Source organism: Talpa europaea (genome assembly GCF_964194135.1).
Source record: "Talpa europaea genome assembly, chromosome: 15".
Lineage (NCBI taxonomy): Eukaryota > Metazoa > Chordata > Mammalia > Eulipotyphla > Talpidae > Talpa > Talpa europaea.
Window position 1 is genome coordinate 73,627,631 of NC_140083.1, and position 6,840 is coordinate 73,634,470.

The window sequence follows — 6,840 nt, forward strand, 5'->3', positions numbered from 1 at the left end:
GTGGTCATCTCCAACCTCCACATCAGAGTGAGTCCCTCAAGAGAGAGGCCCACAAGTGGCTGCCCATGGTGCCAGGTCACTTCCCTGCCTCCTAATGAGCCCAGTGTTCCCTGGATCTTCAGAAATATGACGTGGGCCATTCAGTTTTACTCTGTCCCACTAGTTGTCTGTCAACTGCCAGGAGATAATTGCAGCAGCCTGCAGTGCCCCACATGGAATCCATTTGCCTTCCCTTCCCACCCCACCCCCCAACACTATCACTCTGAGGGCACCTCCCATTTTATCTCCAGGGAGCTGCCAGCAGAAGGTGTCTGCCCGCAGTGAGCACCCATCCACCACTCTCAGCTCTGAGGGGCATTAGGGGAATCAAAGTGACCAGGAGCTATAAGCATCCTTGATCCTCCTAGGCCCTCGAGAAACACAAGGGATTCTTTTTATTAAAAGAAGAGTCTGTGTTTATTTGTTGGTCCTTTAACCCAGGCAACAGCCCAAGCCCAAGTCAGTTAGAAAGGCGTGGCAGGGGCCATTTGAGGTTATGGAAATTTTTGAAGGTGACTTGGAGGGTGCAGGTTATACCAGGAATGGGAAAGCATAGCAGAGAGAAATTCTGGTATTGGGACCTCCTCGGAGGGAGGCTTTGCTAGCAAGCTCAGCCCAGGGGGCAGATGAGGAGAGAGGCCCCAGTGGAAATCAAAGGTCTTGAGCCTCTGATGTAAGGGGCAGGATGAAAAAGAGGGAAGGGGATGAGAATTCGGAGTGAGAGGCCAGAGCCCTAAGAACCAGGTCCTGGGGTGGGGGAGAGGTGGGGGACAGGGGAAGAGTTTGGTTCCAGGGGAAAAGCTGTAAGTGTTGCTACAAAATTGGGGCTGGAGCATGATGAGCAATGTCCCCTGAATCATGAACAAACAAATGCATGAACAGATGAATGAATGAACTAGAAAATATTGATGAAAACGCACCAGGCAGGAAACCCACATTCTAGTTCAGCCCTAGCTAATCACAACAATAAAAGTACAGATCTGAGTAAGCACTATGCTGAAAACATACCCTTCTTTAGATACATATTAAATTTCATCTCTGTAACTAATCTTTAGAGAAGCAATTACTATGAACTCCACTTTATAAATGAGGAGATGAAGCTCAGAGAGATTAAGGAACAGGAACTGGCACCCAGCAGGTGCTCAGTAAAACTATTTTTGAAAGGTTTGAACAAACTTACCAAGACAATAGGTGGTGGAGCTGAGTCTGTAATCTGCTGTGTGACCTTAGGCAAATCACACCTCCTCTCTGGGCTTTAAGTTTCCCTGCAAGAGAAAATGACCCTTGCTCCACAACGAGTTGGGAAGGGGTGGGGGGTGGCAGAGGCAATTGAGGAGGATAGAACAGAGATCCATAAAAGACAAAGACAGAGGATTTCCTTTTTCAGGCCATTGGGGAGCTCAGCTCTGGGAGAGCCCCAGGTACAAGGGTCGCCAAGGGAGTGGTCAGGAGACCAGCCTCATGTTCGCAAACTAGAGGCAGCTGTTTCGGGGCCAAGCTGTCCTCACCGGTGGGGGAAGGGAACGCTGTTAGGGACAAGGAGTAACTGAAGGGAAATCCACAGGAGAGCTGGACACAGGCAAGTAACTCCCAGAACCCAGTTTGGGCCCAGGGTTTACTGGGGATGGGGAAGAGCGATAAGAGAATATGAACTGATAAACTTAGCCTGATGTGACATGTTTAAAAAAAAAAAAAAAGTAATGGGGAGGAGCATAATTTATGGGTAAGAATGAAAAACCGGAATGGCAGAATGAAAGCAAGAGCATGTGAAAAGGAAAGTTGGCTCAGAGCCCTGGCAAATCAAGGAGAAACAGGACTGAGCGGCAGCAAGCAGGATTGAAGTTAGACTCAGGGAAGAACTGTCCAGGAGGACATCAGGCATCCAAACAGGCTGTATGGGGCTCTCCTTTTGGGGGATACTTTTAAAATTCAAAATAGCTGTACAGCCCACCCTCCTGCCCCCCACCTTCCCATTTTGTCTTTCTACCCCTAGCCCGTTTGTTAGGAAGAGTTAAACCACAGTGTTATCCACAGTCAAGATGACGTCCAGAGCGCTCTCCCTCCCCAAGGCTCCATCCTAGCTCCATCACCTCTCAGCCCCTAGTCTCACTTCCCCACACGGCCCACTTGCGGCCCACTGGGGGCCATGAGATGGGCCCCATCAAACATCAGTGCCCTCCAGAAGCGAAGCCACCATGTCAGGCTCAGCACTGCCTGAGGAGGAGGAAATATCCAAGACTAGCGAGTCCAAAACTGACTGTTCTCAGAACTGACCATGTAGACAGAGGCCGGACCAGGGTCTAGCAGAGGGCCCGACGTATAGAAATGCTACTCCCCAGATGTTGCTGGGGTCCCGGCTCCATCCTTTCATACTTCCCAATCCAAAAGAGCCCTGGCATGGGCGGGGGAGGGGGTACCACGGGACGCCCCAGCCCCTGCCCACACCCACATACCAGGTCCCATTCCTATACACACACTGGTGCCAGTCCCGTCACGTCCCTTTGCACACACATACCTGTGTGCATGACACCAAAACCTGGCTCGCTCTAGTCCTTCACACCCGGTGAAGCGGACCCCCTGCGCCTTCCCCTCAGCTCCCTCATGGCCCGCTCCAGCGCAAGCATCTCCACGCTTCCCTGCCACCCTTGAGCGGGCACAGCGTCCTCCAGGAGACACGGGCTGGCTGGCAGAGAGAGGGCAGGATCCCCCAGCCCGCCCCAGGGGTGCTAATTGCAGGTCGTGGGGCTGCAGGAATGGCCGGGGGGGTTTCTGCCGCGGGCACCCTGGCTCCCCCTCCCTCTAGGTCAGCTGACCAGCCCCTCTTTCACCCACTCGGGGTGACCGGCCCCCCATCTATGGACTTTCCTGCTGCCCAGACTTGGCTCTGAGCAACTCCGAGTTTGTGGGTGTGAAAGCTGGAGTGGCACCCCTCGTTCTAGGATCCCCCAACAGCAGACTCTCCTCTCCCCCAGCTGATGGCAGCGCTGAGGCCCACAGTCCCGCCGTCTGGCCTCCAGCTCTCACGCCTGCAGCCCCAAGAGGCAGCTCTCAGAGCCGCGAGGTCACCGAGCCCTCCCCTTCCTGCTCACCTCAGCTCCTGGCTCCTGCGGTCAGCTCAGCTCCATGTCCCCGGGACAGTCCCGGGGAAGCCGGGCAGGGAGAATCCAGTCAGCCGGACCTGAAAGGGAAACTGTCCCCCGCCTTCACTCCTGTGCCTTCCAGCTCAGAATCCCATCAGAGTCCGTGTCCCAGGAGTCCCAGACAGAAAGGACTCTGTGTGTGTGTGTGTGTGTGCGTGTGTGTATGTGTGTGCGTGTGTGAGTGTGTGTGTGTGCTTGCGCCAGTGAATTGGGAAGTGCAGGGGCAGAGAAATACCACAAGCAACAGGAGGGCCTGAGGCCAAAACTTGTGAACCAGGATTACAACATCCAACCTCAGGAAATGCAGTCCTCTGGCCCCGGCCCCCCACCCCCACCCCATTCCCGCTGCGCATCCCTCCCACCCCCCCACCCCACCCCCCAGCGGGCCCTGGCCCCGGACAGGCCTCCCCAGCTCCCCTCTTTTCGCTCCCGGTGCCTCCTCCCTCTCCCCTTCTCCCCTCTCCCTCCCTCCCAGTACCAGCTCCTTCCCGGGAAGAGGCGCTGGGGTGTCTGGGGCAAGGTACAGCCCTCTCTTACCTACCGAGCCGTCGGTGGGAGCCACCCACTCCCAGACTGGAACCAGCCTCACTGCCGAGGGCACGAGAGCTTGGGAGGAGGGTGAATCACACGCTGGAGTTTTCCACCGAGTACCTGCTTCTGTGGTTTCAAGGCTGGGCTTAGACCTTCACAACCACAGCCCTTTCCTTGGGATTTTCCTAGAGAAAGTGCCCACGGCAGACCTCAAGGAGCACAAGCCAGAGAGGACACAGGTCTGCTGTGGGCCAGACCTGAGCTCCAACCCCTCCTCTGTCATTTGCTCCTCTCGTCTTGTCAGCGAGTACGGAGCTGAGCCTCAGTTTCCAATCTGTGAAAGGGAGCTCCCCACGCTTCTGGGGCAGGGGTGCAGAGCGCTTAAAGGGAGCTGCTGGGGGTTGCTGGGGGTCCTCTGGGAGCAGGAGCAGTGGCTTGGGGGCGTCTAGTCCCTGGTGGAAATGACAATGCTCCGGTGACCTCCTGACACTCTGGCCAGAGCCGGGGCTTGTCTGACTGCCTGGCAGGTATCAGCGGTGAGTTAGTAGTTGTTGAATAAATGGGTGCATGCCCCGTGCTGCAGGCCCAGCGAGGTTTTCCAGAACAGGGTCCTCATCGCCGGTCCAGCGCGTGCCCTGTCTCATGACCGTTCATTCAGAATAAGCAGGCTTCCTTCAGACAATGAAGATGCTTCTTCAGACCCAGGTGGTGTGGAGGGAGGGGAAGTGGTGGGGAGAAAGGGAAATCCCCTTTGCTTGTGCTTCCCCTTCGTATTTTAGAACTTCCCAGCAGGGCCTGGGTGTGAAGTGAGAGCAGCAGTCTGTAGTTTTCCATCAAGCACCCCCACTCACTGGCGCCCAGGCCCCTCGCAGCCTCTCCTGTGGGGTTCCCCATCAGGAAAACCAGAACCGGTCTCACTTCTCGACCCTTTGCCTCTGAAACCAGAAGCTGGGCTCAGGGTCAGCTCTGGCAGGGCAGGGCATGGCCTCATTTGAAATTCATACCATAGTTACCCCTGTGCTCACAGGGACGTGTGACTGACTGTGTCCCTGCATGCTGGGGCCACCGTGTGTCATCCTTAGGTTTAACTGGACAGAAGACACCCAAGTCTAAGAGACCACCCAGCTCAGGAATAAAATCCCAGCCTCTCCATGAGGGGAGCAAGAGGGAAGAAAATCAGGCTGGAACGAGGGTGAATTTCTTAGCTCATTTACCCATTTAGAATTTTTCTTTTGTGCCTACGATATGTCAGGTTTCCTGAGCATCTAACTCAGGTTAAGTGTTTGACATGTCACCCCATTTAATCCTCGCAAGAACCTTGAACTGTAGGGATTATTCGAACCAATTTTCAAATGAGAAAATTGGGGCAAACAGAAGTTAAGTGATACGGGCCTCCCTGGAGGCACAGGCGGTCAAGTGCAGCACAGTGAAGTTGTCCACAGCCTCTGCAGCGCGGGTTCGATTCCCGGCTGGCCAGGGAGATTCCCACATGGCAGGGCAGACCTCTCCTGCCTCACCCGCTGCTCCCCTCAGCAGTGCCTTCCGTCCGTCTGCCTGTTCTGCTCCCTGCTCTGTCTCTGGTGAATCCTCTCACCCTCCCGCACATCTGACCTGTACCCCGGTTCTTGTATAAATAAATAAATCTTTAAAAAAAAAATAAAAGAAGTTAAGTGATACATCCCAAGACCATGCACTAGTGAATGATGGAGCTGGGATTTGAACCTGGGCCTCTTGGCTCCAAGAAGCTGACCATGTTGCACCACAACATACTATTTCCTAAGTCTTTTTTAAAATAATTATTTAATTATTTATTTTAACATTTATCATTTTTTAAATATTTCCTAAGTCTTAACAGTTAACAGGTAGGGTTCACATATCAAAATGCCTTGTTGCTGCCTCAAGCATTTACTACAGTGCTGGCTCTGAGTAGGCATTTGACACTGGAAGGAAGGAAGGAAGAAACTTGAGGGGGAAAAATTATCCCAGAACCAGGGGATAGACCAGGGCTTGGAGGACTCTGGTCCAGCTCTTCCTGGAGATTACTGCTGGTGCTGAGCAGCACCCTTGGGCTCAGGATGTAGAATCACTTCAGGGCTCCTCTCCACTGCCTCCTAGCAAAAATGCTTGCACAACAACGGTGTAGTTTTCTTTCTAGAAACCAATGGAACCGAATGTCTGAGACAGGGAGTCAGAGGACAATGAAGATGTGTCTGAGTTCTTCCTGGGCTTTCCTGTCTCATTGGCAGGTCAGTTGAGGTTGCTGGAGCCAGGGGAGAGAGGATGAATTTGCTTGAGTGTGTCCACCCTCCACCCTCTACCGGATACCAGCAGCACAGTGATGTAAATCTCATTTCCATTTTGTAGAGGAGAAATCAAAGAACCAGAGAGGTGATGTGTACAAAGTCACAGAACTAGTAAGTAGGAGGTCTAGGACCCAACCCAGAGCTACAGATCTCTGCTGGGCTGAGTTTGAGCACATGCGGATAATGAGGAATGAGTGCCTGTGCGCATAGGGATAGATCTAAGTCCTGTTTGTACAGGTGTGCAAGGGCTGAGGAGGGAGACTGGAGGCCCCTGTTGGGCTCAGGGCCTACTCCATTGGATCTCCAAGGGCTGTGGAGTGTAAGTGTCAGTTACCTGTGCTCTGCTCTCTCGTTCAGCTGTTACTTCCCCCGAAGCTCTCCCTACCTGCCTTTCTCCATTACCGCTGTGGCTTCTAATCCAGAAATGTCCCTTCCATCTGAGGGCTGCAGTATCTGGGATCCATCCTTCCAGGTAGAGAAAGCAAATGGGACTGAAAATGTCGCCCCTTCCCCACTCCCCCACATCCCACCTTGACCTGGCCAATGACTTTTCTCTCACCTCCCTGCCTGTTGGTCCCCTGGGTGGTTTGATTGGCATTCCCCCATCTCAGCAGCTGGTTTAATGACTTCATACCTTTGGCGCCCCAGTGTCTGAAAGGGCTTCACGCCCATTACCTCATTTGAGCCCTACAAGGAACCCATGTGTAGGCGGGGAGCATGGTGTTATATCTCCAGCTGAAAAAAAGGGAAGGCGTGAATTCCAGGTACCTTCCACACAGACCCACAGCAAGTGAGAGGCAGGTCAGAACTAGAACCCATGTCTCCTG